We start from the raw sequence: 14,594 nt of genomic DNA, 5'->3' as shown, positions 1-14,594 counted from the left end.
AGTCCCATTAGCTAATGGAAAAGGAATGAGATTCATGTTGCCCCTATCAGAGAGGTGGGAAATGGAGAGAGGGTGGGGGTGGAGGGGACATGTGGATGTTTCTGGTGCCTGGTGGCCCAGGGAAAAGGAAGGGTACAGGAACAGACCCCTGACCATCTTGCTGGCAGCCAGGTCTGACAGCTTCTGGGTTGCCTTCCACAGCTGCGGACAGATGAGCAGTTAGAAGAACCTGCAAAGAAGGGCTATTTGAATGAATGAACTTGATCATTCCTTACAAGGTGTTAGAACTGCCTAAAACCCCCCATTCATGTTGAAGTGTTGCATCCTTGTGTGTGCCGATGTCTCTGTGTGTGTGTGTGTGTGTGTGTGTTGATATGGGTATTATACATATCTGTGTGGTATGCATATCTATGTTACGTGATCTGTGTTTTACACATATTAATGCTAGTGGATCGCTTGTGAGGTGTCTGCCTCTGTTGCTCTCCACTTTGCCTCTCTTACTGATTGATTAGACTTGCTGGGCGGCAAGCCCCTAGGATCCTCCTGCCTCTCTCTACCTCTCATTGGTTGGACTTCACACTGTCATACCTGGCTATTACGTGGGGAATTAAAGATAGATTTTATGCTTACACATCAAGTACCTTATCCACTGAGACAGCTCCCTGGTTCTTACCTTCTTTTTTGAGACAGGATCTCTCATGTCTGTAACTCAACAAGTAGGCTAAGCTAGCTGACTTGCAAGATCCAGGGATCTGCCTAATTCCAACTCCCCAGTGCTAAGATTACAAGCATGGAGCATTCTGCCTGGCTCTTCTGTTGGGTTCTGGAGATCAAACTATAGTCCTCATACTTGAAAGATAAGTAGTTTGCCAACTGTACTATCTGCTAACCCTAACTGGTGTGTTACTCACTGTCTCCTTTCTACATAGTCTAGAGCCCAGCCCATAGAATGTCACTGCCCACTTTTAGTGTAGGCTTTCAATCTGGACTCATCTTCACAGGTGTGCCCAGTGGCTTCTCTGAGATTTTTACATCCCTTCGACCATCAATGCAAACCATCAGAGCTGGCGTACAGAATGTCAGAAGTGTGAGATCACTCACGCCAGACAAAGGTAAGCAAAATGCCTTATGCAAGACTTCTCAGCCCCTTCAATGCACTAATGGAATATCACTTCCCCTGCCTTCTGGTGCTATTTTCACAAAGGCCTTAGCAAGCTCCTTACGTACCTGTGAAGGACTTGGGCAAGGCTTGGGGTGGTTTCAAATCTCTTGTTCATTTTGTTTCATCTTTTTTGGGTTTAGTAACCAAAGTCCATATTAATCTCTTTTAAAGCAGGACTTCAGAATGCTCATAGCTATTCTTAGTAAAGCTGAGAGGATTCTTGTCTAAAATGCAGGGCTCTGATTCTTTAAAGCCACATGTTTTAAAGGATATGAGAAGATGGACAACCCATACCTTCATGCGCTGACATCAAGGGAAACGATCTTTTCCTAAACTCCCGTATGCACTCACGAATTAATTGTGGAATTATAACGCATGTTTAAGGAAACACAGGGAGATTTCCTCTGTCTCTCAATATACTGCCCACAAATAGCACCTTCTCATATTCTATGGAAAAAGCAGTCAGAAGCAGATTTCTCTTGAAGGAATGAAAAGTTAATGGTTTTGATTTCTGTGGTGGTAAACATGGCGTTCAGAGGCATCAGTTTCTCTGAAGTCTCACAGCAAACAAGCGCTGGCTCTATATATAATCCCTTCCAGTTCGGCCTGTCTTATCAGCTTTGTAGAATCCCCCATACGTTGGTGGTATGTCCAGGCAAGGACGCAGACCCTCAAGTCCACTGGAAGGTGAGTTACAGCAGCTGATTACACTCCCTTTGTCCCATGGGTAAGTGCAGTGTCTCGGGTCATCATAAGGCCAAGAGGTAGGAGGTGTTTCCTTTACAAACAGTGAGTGATGAAGGCCTCTGAACTGGAGCCAGGTCTGTTGTGGCCATTGGGAAGGTGATGCCCTTCCTGTAAATGGAGCCAGCACAAAGAAAAAAGCACAACGGGAACATGGTAAAAATAACGGTTCCTGAAAGCAACCCTTGGATCCAGCCAACATTCTGAAACAGATCTCCAGAGCTTATTTCCCAGGAGAGTCAGGTGTTTTCTCCCGAAACCAGTTGTGGGGGTTGGGAGAGGGCTACTTCCACGCTGCAATAAAGAAGTAGTTGAATAATCCACTCCTGGTCTTAAAAATTCATGTAAAATTTGCATTTCTCCTTCATAATATATCTGTGTTTGCTTTAAAAGAAAAATATGTTAAATTATTTACCTTTGAGCAGAGTTGACTTTCCAGGAAGACGTGCCATGTGTGTGCAGCGTCTAACCTCCTTCATTGCTGAGAGCTGACAGCGGGGGACCCCAGGGCTCAGCTTTCCGTTATAAAGTAAGACGGATCTTAAGTAAGGTTAGGATAGGGATGTCTTTGGAGAGCCATTACTCCTCAGATCAAAAGACTAGAGGCCAGTAGGTAACTGCTTGAAGACAGTTTCCAGCTTTAGAATTTCAGTTTGGGGTTGCACCTCTCTCCTCCATTTTAGGATCCAGGATGGGTACAGTGTCTCTTGTGGTCTGTCAGGCTCTTGGAGCCTGGACCAAGGGGTGATTATTCATTCAATAATCTCTGTCCCTTCTGTCCAAAGACACTTTAACCCACCACTGCCACTCCTGACTGCCAGGCTGCCTTCGTCTACAGCAATTAACTCAGTGTATACATTCCAGAATAAGTTTGCATAGGTCTCGCCTTAATAATTGTACTTTAAATCATCTTTGGAACAAAGTTTATTTCCTTCTTTTGGGCTGAGATCATTGGTTTCCGTGATTTAGACAGAAGGTGGTTTATTTGTTTTGTAGTCTGGGTTCTCAGATTCTATTCCCGTCACCATCAGATTTTCCCCCGTCTTTGTTTTCTTTGCCTCATAGAAGTGGAACTGAAATGCAGCACTCAGACACTTCATAACCAGCTAACATCACTTCTGAAATTTAAACAAAGCTTTAAAGTGGGCCAGGAAGACAGCTCAGTGGGCAAAGAGTTTACCAAACAGGCCAGAGAACCTAAGCTCTGATTGCCATGCAAAGAGCCAGTTTATAGCAGTTCACATCTTTTACCCCAGCCCTACACTGGAGGGGAGACCAGCAGATCCCTGGAGTCCGCTAGCCAGTCAGTCTAACCTAACCAATGAGCTCCAGAATCAGTGGAGACCCTGACTCAAAAACCAAGATGGAGAGACGCTGAGGGAGGCACCCAACATTGAACTCTTACCTCCATTTGCACAGAACAAGGGTGTATGTCCAATGATGCACACACACACAAGAACTATAAAAATAACATCTTTAAATGTATATTCAGTTCATTCTTACATACAACTCCCATACAGAAGCTTGGGAGAAGAGCCTTAAATTTAGGAATGTCATTGGTCAGACCCTAACAGGCCCTTTCAATGTTATGGCCTGATTTGGGGGATTCAAAGGAGTCCCAGGATGGGATATGGTTGAAGGGCTGGGAAGAACTGCATTGCTCTGCATAGGAAGCCCGGAGAGGATTGTCCTTAGAAAGAGCCACAGAAAACATGCAAATGAATGAAAGTAACCCACCCCAATAAACTTTACAAATTTAGGTGTTGGGTAAGACCTGGCCCAAGGTTTGCTGACACCTTGCCTAAATCTTTAGACCAATAAAGTCACCACTGCCCTGTTGCTGTTTCATTCTGCTTGAGCTCCTTATTTGTGTTTCCAAAGCAGTAGCTCCTTGTTTTATTCTATGGATTTGGGAACACTGATTTAAGGCATCTACATTGCTAAGCCAAAGGTCAGAAGTACAGCCAAGGGGGAGAACAGCAAATCGTGAAATCCAGTTCTGTGCCTCATGAATACATCTTCAGAGTCAGTTACTTCCAACAGATTACACATGATGTTAACAGCCTAGTATGAAAGGAAATGAGGGGGTAACAGAACCGCAATAGTTAAGACCAGTGTGAGTGAGAGAAGCGCATGTTCTTTCCCTGCAGACATTCTTTCTCTGGGCTGTGGTGATGATTTGGTAGTAGCATGGGATAGCCCTTCAGGCTGATACTGAGATGTGTGTTAGAAATCACATGGACTCTGTTAACTACCAAGTCTTGAGTTCACATCCTCCTGCTGCTTCTCCTATTTGTGTCATCTCTTCATGTCTCAATTTCCATTTTAATCTAATTTCGTAGTATCCATGAGAAAACACAGAGGAGGAGGAAGAGCAGTGCTGTGCAGTGGAACTCAAATGTGCTTCAAAGGCTTGCATGTTAAAGGATTGGTTTCTGGGAGATGTTCTTAGAAGGTGGTGGAATTTTGGAGAGGTGGGGCCTTTTTTGAGGTCTTTAGGTTGTTAGACTATGCCCTTGAAGTGGCATACAAGGGACCATCTTGTTCTCACTCTCTTTTGTTGCCTAGCCCTGGGATAGAGAGTTTAGCACCGCTACATGCTTTTGTCAAGGTGTGCTGTCCAACCACAGGCCCAACATAATGGGGGCAATTGAGAATGGACTGAACCTTCCAAACTTGTGAGTCAAGATGAACCTTTTTTCTTTATAAGTTGGTAAGCTCAAGGGTTTTGTTACTGTGATGGAAAGCTCACCACACAGATAGGAATTAAGCACACTTTTTTTTTTTTTTTGGCTCCCCCATATGCTGTGTTGACTGGGTTGCCTGAAATTACAACCTGAAACAAAGGCTATAGCACTTCATAAGCATCAGAGTATGGCTGCTCATTCAGCTTTTTATTAAGCAAAAATGATAAGATTTATTCTATAATCAGCACTTGTTCTTCTTTTCTTGCCTAATGACACTAATTTGTTTTTATCTTAGTCATTTAACTGAGCTTCACGATTAGTCCAGGCAAGGTTTTAGGGATTTAAATCATTTGTTTGATGTTTTTGCTTTTAGGCATGTTTTATTATTTATTAAAATCGATAAAATCAGCCGAGTCAACTAGTTATTAAAACTATAATTCCTTTATTGGCAAACACCAGGAGGGCTGAAATAAATGAAAAGACTAAAACCGTACGAGAATCCTTGATTATGAAGCAAGTTTCTACAGGAGTGGCCTACATACTCTGCAGTAACTTAAGCCTGTTCACAACGTCTGTTCTATCTTTAGTCAATAAGGAAAAGGACCAAGTGCGTAAGCATATGTACAACTCATGTTCTGATTTATGCTTTAAAATAAACACAAGTTTGAAAGAAGCAATGTGTTCTGGTCTTCAGAAAAGAAATACCAAATCCTTGCAAAGAGAGAGTAGTGACTTGTTCCTAATAATTCCTTCCTATATGGTATGTGGACGGGACTCCAATCAATAAGAAGAGGGTTCTCTTTTCACGTTTCTGTACCTGGGCTTGGTGTGACCAGTAGACTATGGTAGGGGTGATACTACCAACTGAGGTGCTGCTCTGGCTTTTAGTCATCATGAGGCCTTCATGAGCTCTGCATTCACAGTGAGCCAAATGTCCAGCTCTGAAAAAGCTTAGGCCAGAATACAAAATGATGAGGCACCACGTGGTGAGAGATGACCACACAGAGAAGTAGCAAGCTGCAACAGTGGTCAAGAAACATCTCCGAGAAGCTTCCAACCCAGACCACCTATGAGTGACAGATAAAATAATCAGCATTCCTGATGTATGCAGTCTGAATAAAACCAAATCAAACCATCTTCCTTCATGTTCAGAGCAGTTCTGTCCTCAACAACAGATAACTTAAAGGGAAAGAAGAGGTAAGGGCATGGACCCAGATTTCTCAGAACAGTGCTCAAAATAAAAAATACCTGGTTGAAAAGATTAGTTCTCACTGCTCATCAAACCCGGCCCCCAAATGATCCATTTACAACACAACTCCCATGCCAAAGGCTCAGCAGACATGACAGAAAAGGAAGAGGAAAGACTGTAAGAGCCAGAGGACCAGGAAGTCTGCTGTGAGCTTGTGTGTCCTGGAAACAACAGGGAAGCTTCATACGATGCCTTGGTGATATGGCTGACCAAACAAGACAAGAGCAACACCAATGGTCACGCTAATGTCAAGGGGAGACCTCATGATGTCCCACTGCTAGGCAGAGAACTACAGGCAGCTGATGACCGCAGAAGGAAGGGGAGTCAGTCTCCCTCCAGGTGACTCCTAGTGGTTATCCGAGACCAAGTGCTCAACCCCCAAAATCATAGACACACAAGCCACACTAAGCAAACTCAGCACGTCACATTTGTATATTTATCCACACACACACACACACACACACATATATAACTAAATAAGAAAGAATCAATTAAGTTGAAAAGAATATTAGAGAGGTTGAAGGTAGAAGAGGGAGGGGGAAATGATATACTTATAATTTATTTTTAAATGGCAATGACAAAAAAAAAAAAGATGCCAACCTGATTGAGGTAGTGAAAGTCCATCAGCTCAAAGATTAGGATTCTCCTTCAGAGAAATTTGAAAAGAAAGATCTCTTCTGAAATTCTGTGGTGAATAAGTATGGTGCAGGACCACACAGCCCAGAAGGTATGAGTCTGGATGTAAGAATTCTGGTCTAGCTCTGCCCCCTCAGGATGAGAAGATGCTGGGGATGTGGTCCACCCTCTGGGTTTGAGTGCCACCAGTACAATGGGAAAGGGTGGTAAAAGGAGCAATCAGTCCAAGAAAGGTTAATAGGGATCACTTGGTTTGGATTTGCAGGCCCAAAGAGCCATACATGCAAATGAGATCTGTGTATCATTTCATAGGCAATCAGAGAACAATACTTCAGAAAGTAAAATATATTTTATACACAGTTAAATTTGTCTTCCATTAACCAGCCACATTCATTGCCTCTAATATAATATTAATATTTATCTTTTAAATGATAACACTATATTGCATTATATCTGTTTGTTAAGAATTTTAATCTGAAAATGTTAAACTGTAATTTTTGCAGCCAATTTTAGCATTTAAGTTTTAGATTTTTCCATTTATTTGTATTTGTATGTATGTATGTGTGTGTGTGTGTGCCAGTTTGTTTGCATATGTATCATGTATGTGCAGTGCATAGGCAGGCATCATGTATGTGCAATTGGAAGCCAGGGGAGGATATCAGATCTCCTGGAACTGGAGATACAGATTATTGTGAACTTCCCAGTGTGGGTACTTGGAACTGAACCTAGGTCCTGTGCAAGAGTAATAAGTGCTAATGACCGCCGAGCCATCTCTCAGGCCAATTTTAGCATTTCTGTGCTTGTGCTGTATAGAAAGTCACAGTAGATGGGACTTAACCTGCAGCTTTTTCTTCTCGAAGTAATCCCAGGTATTGTCTCTAGCCTTGGTCAGACCTCCTGCTAAATTGGGATTTCTGGTACTGAAAAGATTAGCAGTCCTGATCTACGACAGTATAAAGAGGAACTGGCTATGGATCCTTACAGCGTTCCTTTCTCGGGGTACTTATCTACTGAATCACCTGATTCCTGGTTGTTCAGCTAACAACCAGAGGGACGCTCACACACGACGCTTCATTACAGTGGCACACCTTTAAGGCTTCTGTCTGATCCATGTTACAGCTGTCACACCACCATTCTGGAATGGGAAAGTCTCATTGTTCCCATGGAAGCCTGGGGCAGCCCCTGATTTTTCAGATGGACGTGGAAATTCAGGGCAGCACTACAACACGAAAGAAGTTCTAAGCTCCTGGTCAGGTGGAATGTAATGCCAAGAGAGGCCTTCTGTCTCTGAGTCAAGGGAGACACTGAACTGAAAGCTGGGGCAGAGGAGGGCGGCAGAGGGCGAGCATTTATGGAGAGGCAAGAATAAGGGGCTCTGTTGATAGGACAGAGGCCACTTCATCAAAAGTTCCAGTGACAAGACACTCTTGTAAGCGCTAGTCTCTGGCCACAGATTTGATCCGTGCCAGTGCGGTGTGAAGCTCAAGATCTCGTTGAGAGTAAATGCGCTACCTTCTATTAGGAAAGAGTGAACTTTCTACTTAAAACAAGTGCCAAGACCTGGGGATCAAACTCAGAAGTTGGCCTGCATGCAGAAGACACTTGGTCCATCCCTGGTATCACCACAAAGAAAAAAGAAAAAGATGCAGAAACAACAGAACCTTAAGAAATCACGGTATCTTTTTAGCCATAAAAAATTGACTGGCTTCTAGGTTACTATAATATATGCAGAATAATACTTTTATTAAGTATAATTTGAAATTTTTCTACTGGGTTTTTATGGTACCAAAGCATCTTTTTGAGAAATCAAGACACCCTTCTGAACTGTTGAGGCTCATGAAGGGATAATAGTTTGTAGTGGGAAATGAAGATGACTGTCAGAACAGCTTAGAGATCTTGGAGGCACTAATAAGTTTGGCCGTATTTAGAGCTAACTTCAAAACAATGGGCAGCTCTTAGACCCATGTCTATAATCTTTGTCTTTGATTGGACACATATGAAACAAAATACAGGAAAATACAAATAGCACTTATTCCCAGTTGTATGAATAACAGTCTTTCCTCCTCTTCTGCAAAAGAAAGAAAAAGGAAAAAAAAAAGACGCTTTTAACACTGTAAGAAATTAAGTACCCAAGAGAAGAAAGAAAAATGGTAGTAAATATATAAAATCTATGCAAATTAAATCAGTATGACACCATTATCATCTGTCAAACTGGCAAATTAAAAAAATTAATTCCCAATGAAGGCAAAATAAAGACACTTTCATTCTACAAGACTAAAAGAATTTGTCACCAGCAGATACTTACTAAAGAATATATTAAGAAGCATTCTTTAAGCAGGAGGAGGATGATTCCAGATGAAAGAACACAGATGCAACAAAGGCAAGAAGAACAAAAAAAGGTAAATATGTGGATGTGTCAGGATGGATATTAAATGTACAAGACAATAATGTTTTTGTCTTGCTGGCTTTGGCTTTTATAAAATGTAAAATTGAAATCCGTGCATAGTATTCATTATTAGGGGTAAACAGCTTTAAAATGGCTAGCAAGAAAGTTCATGAAGAGGTTAAAAAGATTAGACTTCCATAAGTTGAAGATAGATTCATACCCATATGAATACCAAAACAATAGAAGAAAAAGTCTCACACTCCTAGGGGGGAAATGCAAAATAATTCTCTTTAACTTTCCAACTTGGTCCCCAAACATAAAATAATAATAATAATAGAAAAACAGAAAACAGGATGGAAGGATAGAATACTACTATATCAATAATTGTATTAGCTATAAATACCTTCTTACATGCTTAATTTTAGATAACAAAGATTAACCAATTGTATCTGAAGAAAAAACAAAACAAAAACTGTTCACAAAGAGGAAAAAACAGAAATAATATGGAAGCCGTAAAATAACAAAATATATTTTAGACTCCAAAACATCATTGGGAGTGAAGACACAGATTTAAATAGGAAATGTTTACCTAATTATGTAATTACAATGATTTTAAATTGGAATGCACCCAATAATTGCATGTTAAAATACGTGAAGCAAAAATGGACAGAATTTTAAAGAGAAACAGAAAACCCTACAATGATTATAGGAAAGCTCATATATCTTTCTCTGTTACTAACATTTCAAATGGACAAAATCAGTAAAAAATACAGAGCATTTGAACTACACAACTGACAAGCCCAAGTTAAGTCACTTAAATGCTGCCTCGATTTAGAGAACACATACATTCTTTACACACACACACACACACACACACACACACACGCGCGCGCGCGCGCGTGCAATTAAAAAGATAACCAGGGCTGAGTAGTGGTGGCAAAATGTTTTTAATCCCAGCACTCGAGAGACAGAGGCAGGTGGATATCTGTGGGTTTGGGGCCAGCGTGGCCTACAGAGCGAGTTTTAGGACAGTTAACTACTTGCAGAAAAATTCTGCCTTCAAAAACCAAAAAGAAGAAGAAGAGGAGGAGGAATAAGAGGAGGAGGAGGAAGAAAAAGAAAAAGAAGAAGAAACACAATAATGACCATAAAGAGGAAAAGAGAAAGTTCCTGTGAATCCTAATGGTAAAACCACAAAGAAAAATATGTCCTACGAATAACAGCAATAAAATTTGAAAAATAAATGTAAGTAGTGAATCCCATATAATCATTATTTAAGGAATATATTTAGCTATGCCTACATCTACGTATGATTAGACTCCTCTTCAAAACCAGCTTCAAAAGCTTGGGCTGGGAAGACAAATCAGGGAATAAAGATTTGCTATGCAAGCATGTAGACATGCATTTGGGGTCCCAGAACGCACATTAAACTGAACATCTATTTGTAATCCCAGTGCCCTGTGGCAAGATGGGAGATAGACACAGAAGAACCCCTTAAAGCCCGTGGGCCAACAAGAGACCCGTCTCAGAAGGCGGAAGGTAACTCCTGACCTTGACAAGTTCAGGGATGGAGGGGAGAAGACAAGGCTTTTGTTTTTGTTTTGCGTTTTTGTACAAAAGTTGGATAAAAATTGATATACACCGATGGGCAGCTTGATTTTCATGTGGGTCTCCTAGTAAGCTGAGTGGGTGCTATCTATGACAGTGACTCTGCTGCCTGCTCTTTGATCACTTCCCTCTAAGGGAGCTGCCTTGCCTGGCCTCAGTGGAGGAGGATGGGCTCAGTCCTGATGCAACTTTGATACTGGTTATGTGAGTGGGGATCCCCTTTTCTGAGAAGGGAGGGGGACTGCAGAAGAGGGTAGGAGAGGAGGGAGGGGCTATGATCAGGATGTAAAACGAATATATAAATTAAAAATAAATTTTAAAAATTGTTGTCTAACAGTTTCATATGTCTATATGAAAGACATATAGGAGATTATTTGATGGTTGGCTCTCCTCTGTGTATTTTCACCAAGTCTTTTTGTTTTTAATTTAGTATTTCTTACTTTTTCTAAACTCAATAAGATTGCCTTTTCATTTGGAAACCATAAACTTAGTATGAGCAAACTCTCATGAAGTTTTTATTTTTTATGTTATCAATCAGTAGTTTCTGTTCTCACAGAAGGGTCTTAGGCAATTTGGTCTTTCTAAAAAGGTATAAATTCTTTGATCAAGCACTTCCTCTTTATGGCAATTGATACTCCCTAAATCTTCCAACATATCTGTTTGAGTGTATGTCTATGGCTATATACATATTTATACTTGTAAATATTTATTGACACAAAAGTAGCAGTGATATAGTTATCTGCATACTGGGGGCTGGTTAAATCAACTTCTAAAGTGACACAAAGAGAAACAGAATGAAGTCAGTCCAGATATGCTCACTTATTCTGTATCATTGGTTAAAGATCTTTGGCCATAAGATATGTAATATGTAAAACTGAAATACATCTTTGAATTTTAATATATGTCCTCTTTCTAAATTAAGTAAAATTTACCTCTTTATTCAGTAGCCATAGCTGGTTATTATAAATAATTCTTTCTTAAGTAAACATCAAATCAGTTGAGCCAATGTTAGCTGGTCTACAGGATGGTCAGGAGACTGGAAACAGAATCATGAGTTGGAAACTCTAGGCCTTCAGCATAAGACGGTGATCACTCATCTTCCCTGAATGTTGGTTGTTTCTTTCCCATCCTTAACACTCTCCAGTTGCAAGTTACTCTAAAGAGAAAAGAAGTAAAGAACCCAGGTTGTACACCTAATCCTTGACTATCAGAGGACACCAGTTTTGAATCACAATCCCAAGAGAAGTGTATATAAGGAACAACAGTGATTTCTCAAAATAAAATCACAATGCTCTCTTGAAGGCAGAAATAATGTTCTGGTCATGCGAGCATGCTTTGTGGATTTCCTTCTGAGTACAGGGATGCAGCTTCCATATATGAATACAGATCTTTAGAATCTTCAGAACACAAGAAATTTCCTTCCATATTCCTTTTGGACCCTTAGTTCCATGGGGGCAACCATGTTCTCACTCTCTCTCTTTCTCTTTCCTTCTCTCTCCCCTTTCCCCCCATCCTGTCTCTCTCCAGTCCTCATGCTCTCATGTAGGTTTCAAACTCATTATGCAGTCCTTTAAGGCTGAGCTTGAACTTCTGATCCTGAATGATGGGATTATAGGCTTGTGCTTCCATGCCTGGTTTCTGTAGTGCTAAGGGTTGAATCCAGGACTCAGAGCACGGTAGGCAAGTATTCTACTCACTGAGCTACATTCTCAGCCCGTTTTTTCTTTGATTTGTGTATTTACAGTATCCAATAAGACTATCCTACACCCACAAGGTATATATAATAAATAGTGGCAAAGGGAAATGCTTAAAATGTAATTCAACACAGAAAAGAGTGAAAAAAAAAAAACAAAGGCGAGAGTAAAAGAGAGAGGGGGACCTTTCAAGTACCTGCAGTTTCTTTGTAATTATAGAAAAGGATAAAGAAAATTAATCATTACAATGAGTTATTTAGGCCTATAAAAGTGCTTACTTAAGGATTTTGTAGTGTCATTGTTAGAAGGGCTCTGCCTCATCCTGCCCTGCCCTGCCCCATCCCATTGTGTGCGTGTCCACAGAGACAGCCAGGCAGAAAAACCTCATTGTCCAATGGAACAGACTAGCTTCAGTGGAGAACCCCCTCCCCTGCATGCATACACAGCAGCTCAGCTTCTCCAGGGCCTGGGGAAATAATGACTTGTGGAAAGATAAATAGTGCAGGGTGATTTGGTCATCGCGCTGGGGCTCCAACTCTTTACAAGTCTGCACTGACAGCAAAAACATTGTTGAGTGTCCGAATAATTTGAATGATATTAGGAGGGAGACTCTGGTAAGTGGGGAGCAGCGAGAGCTTGATGACAGCAAGCTGACAATGGAGCAGAATTTTGTGGGCCGAGATGATTGTAAAAGCAAACAATGGGGATATTGTCCTGCTGTTATTGTGTAATGCTGTAATTTATGGATGAAATGGAATCTCAAACAAAATAAACAGACTTGAATTTGTTAACTAATACAGTAAGCAGAGAACAGTCTGTTGTATGAGAAGAGGAATGAGAATGTTTTCAATACCTCTGCTATTTGCTAAACAGAAATATGTTTATATTTGGCAGGAAGCCTCGCCTTTGTTGTTGCTAGCTCTTTGACAATGGCCTTCTTTTTTTAATCCTTAGCACAGACAGAAGATGTGAGTGAAAGTGCAATGCTGTCAATACGTACCATTAAACAGCCATGGTTATAGTTCCAGAAGTTCAAAAAAGACTGCATTTCAGCAACCAGGGAAAGCCTCCATACAAGTGGCAGTGGATTTATTCTGGTGTTTCAAATCCCAATGCCGCTTCCGTCTTGGACTATGTGGCCAAGTGAGGTGGGGATACTAACCACACCATTCCAGCTGCTTCTCCATTGCCAGTCATCTGTGATGTTATGACGAAGCATTGGCAATCAGGAACATTATTAAAAAGTATCCACTCCTCTCCAAAGTATAAAAAGCAGGTTAATGCCTCTGTAAGCGTGGCCAGACCAGTGATGGATGACTGTCATTTACGGGCTTCTTGGATTTACCTTCTACACCGGGACAAAAGGCAAAGAAAGGACGTACCCTATGTGTCACTGATGTTGTTGCTGGGAATAGTGTCTTTCTATAGTAGATAATAATTATGTGTGTGTGTGTGTGTGTGCTTGTGCGTGTTTAAAGAGTCCATACTCTTCCACAGGTAAGGCATCATTCTCACCCACGGCCGCATTTGTCAGAACAAAACAAAATCTGCGATAAATGAAGCCCGGGGCCATTTCTTCAGAGAGATGTGGCAAAGGGGACACATCTTCCGTTGGCCTCATTTCAGCAAGGCGCTGCCGCATTGGAAAGGACAGAGAATGTTCTAGGGTGAAAAACAAGGACTGAGGCATCCTCTTGTGGACAAGCACCCGCAAGGTGGGATTTCTAGAAGGTGGTGTGCATGCAGTTGCTATTGGCGGGCTGCAAAATGGCAGGCAGGCCATCTGGGACCTCTTCAAGGGTGGCTTAGGGCAAGGATTTCAAGTGTCTGTCCATTTCCACCAACTTGTGGCATCTACTGAGTTGCAATTTGTATAGCCAAAGTGTCCTGATGGCCCTTTCAGAGAAGCTGGTGAGCAATTATTGATGCCCGGATACAGGAACAGTCTGTTTCTCCTGTTTTGTAACTGGGGGGTGGGGGGGGACTCTTAGAAAATGTAAGACAAAATAAGTAAAATAAAATTCCAAATCAAAATTCCACTACCACCCCAAGATTCTAAATGGAATAAAAACAAAAAGATAAAACTTCATGCAAATTCATTTAGGCATTAAAGTAAACATACATCTTTCTATTCAGACTTACTTCATCATAGGCATGTCCTAGGGACAAAGATTTTATAATTCCCCCAGAAATGTAGGTGATTTGGTTGAGAGATATCACCACAAAGATTCCAGCGCATGCTTTTTATAGGTAGCATTATATTTACCTTACCAAAAAAAAAAACCATATATATATATATATTTCCGAAAATTCACAACTTTACTATCAACCCTGTCCTTACTTACTAATGTATAAAACCTCCATCTGGGCAGGCAGAGCGAGTGACCATGGGATATTTTAAGTAGAAATTAAATAGACCTTTGGCTTC

The 14,594-nt window shown here is 41.1% G+C and overlaps 1 long non-coding RNA gene across 1 annotated transcript; it reads right to left on the bottom strand.

Moving 5' to 3' along the window:
• Nucleotides 1-4,918: 4,918 nt before the first annotated feature.
• On the bottom strand, nucleotides 4,919-13,302 carry LOC132654245 (uncharacterized). The gene is made up of 3 exons (XR_009591900.1): nucleotides 13,167-13,302; nucleotides 11,405-11,628; nucleotides 4,919-5,660 (listed from the first exon to the last, which is right to left on the bottom strand). It is a non-coding gene; the product is annotated as an uncharacterized LOC132654245 (long non-coding RNA).
• Nucleotides 13,303-14,594: the final 1,292 nt, after the last annotated feature.

Source organism: Meriones unguiculatus, chromosome 5, assembly GCF_030254825.1.
Source record: "Meriones unguiculatus strain TT.TT164.6M chromosome 5, Bangor_MerUng_6.1, whole genome shotgun sequence".
Lineage (NCBI taxonomy): Eukaryota > Metazoa > Chordata > Mammalia > Rodentia > Muridae > Meriones > Meriones unguiculatus.
This window is presented reverse-complemented; position numbering and strand designations above follow the sequence as displayed.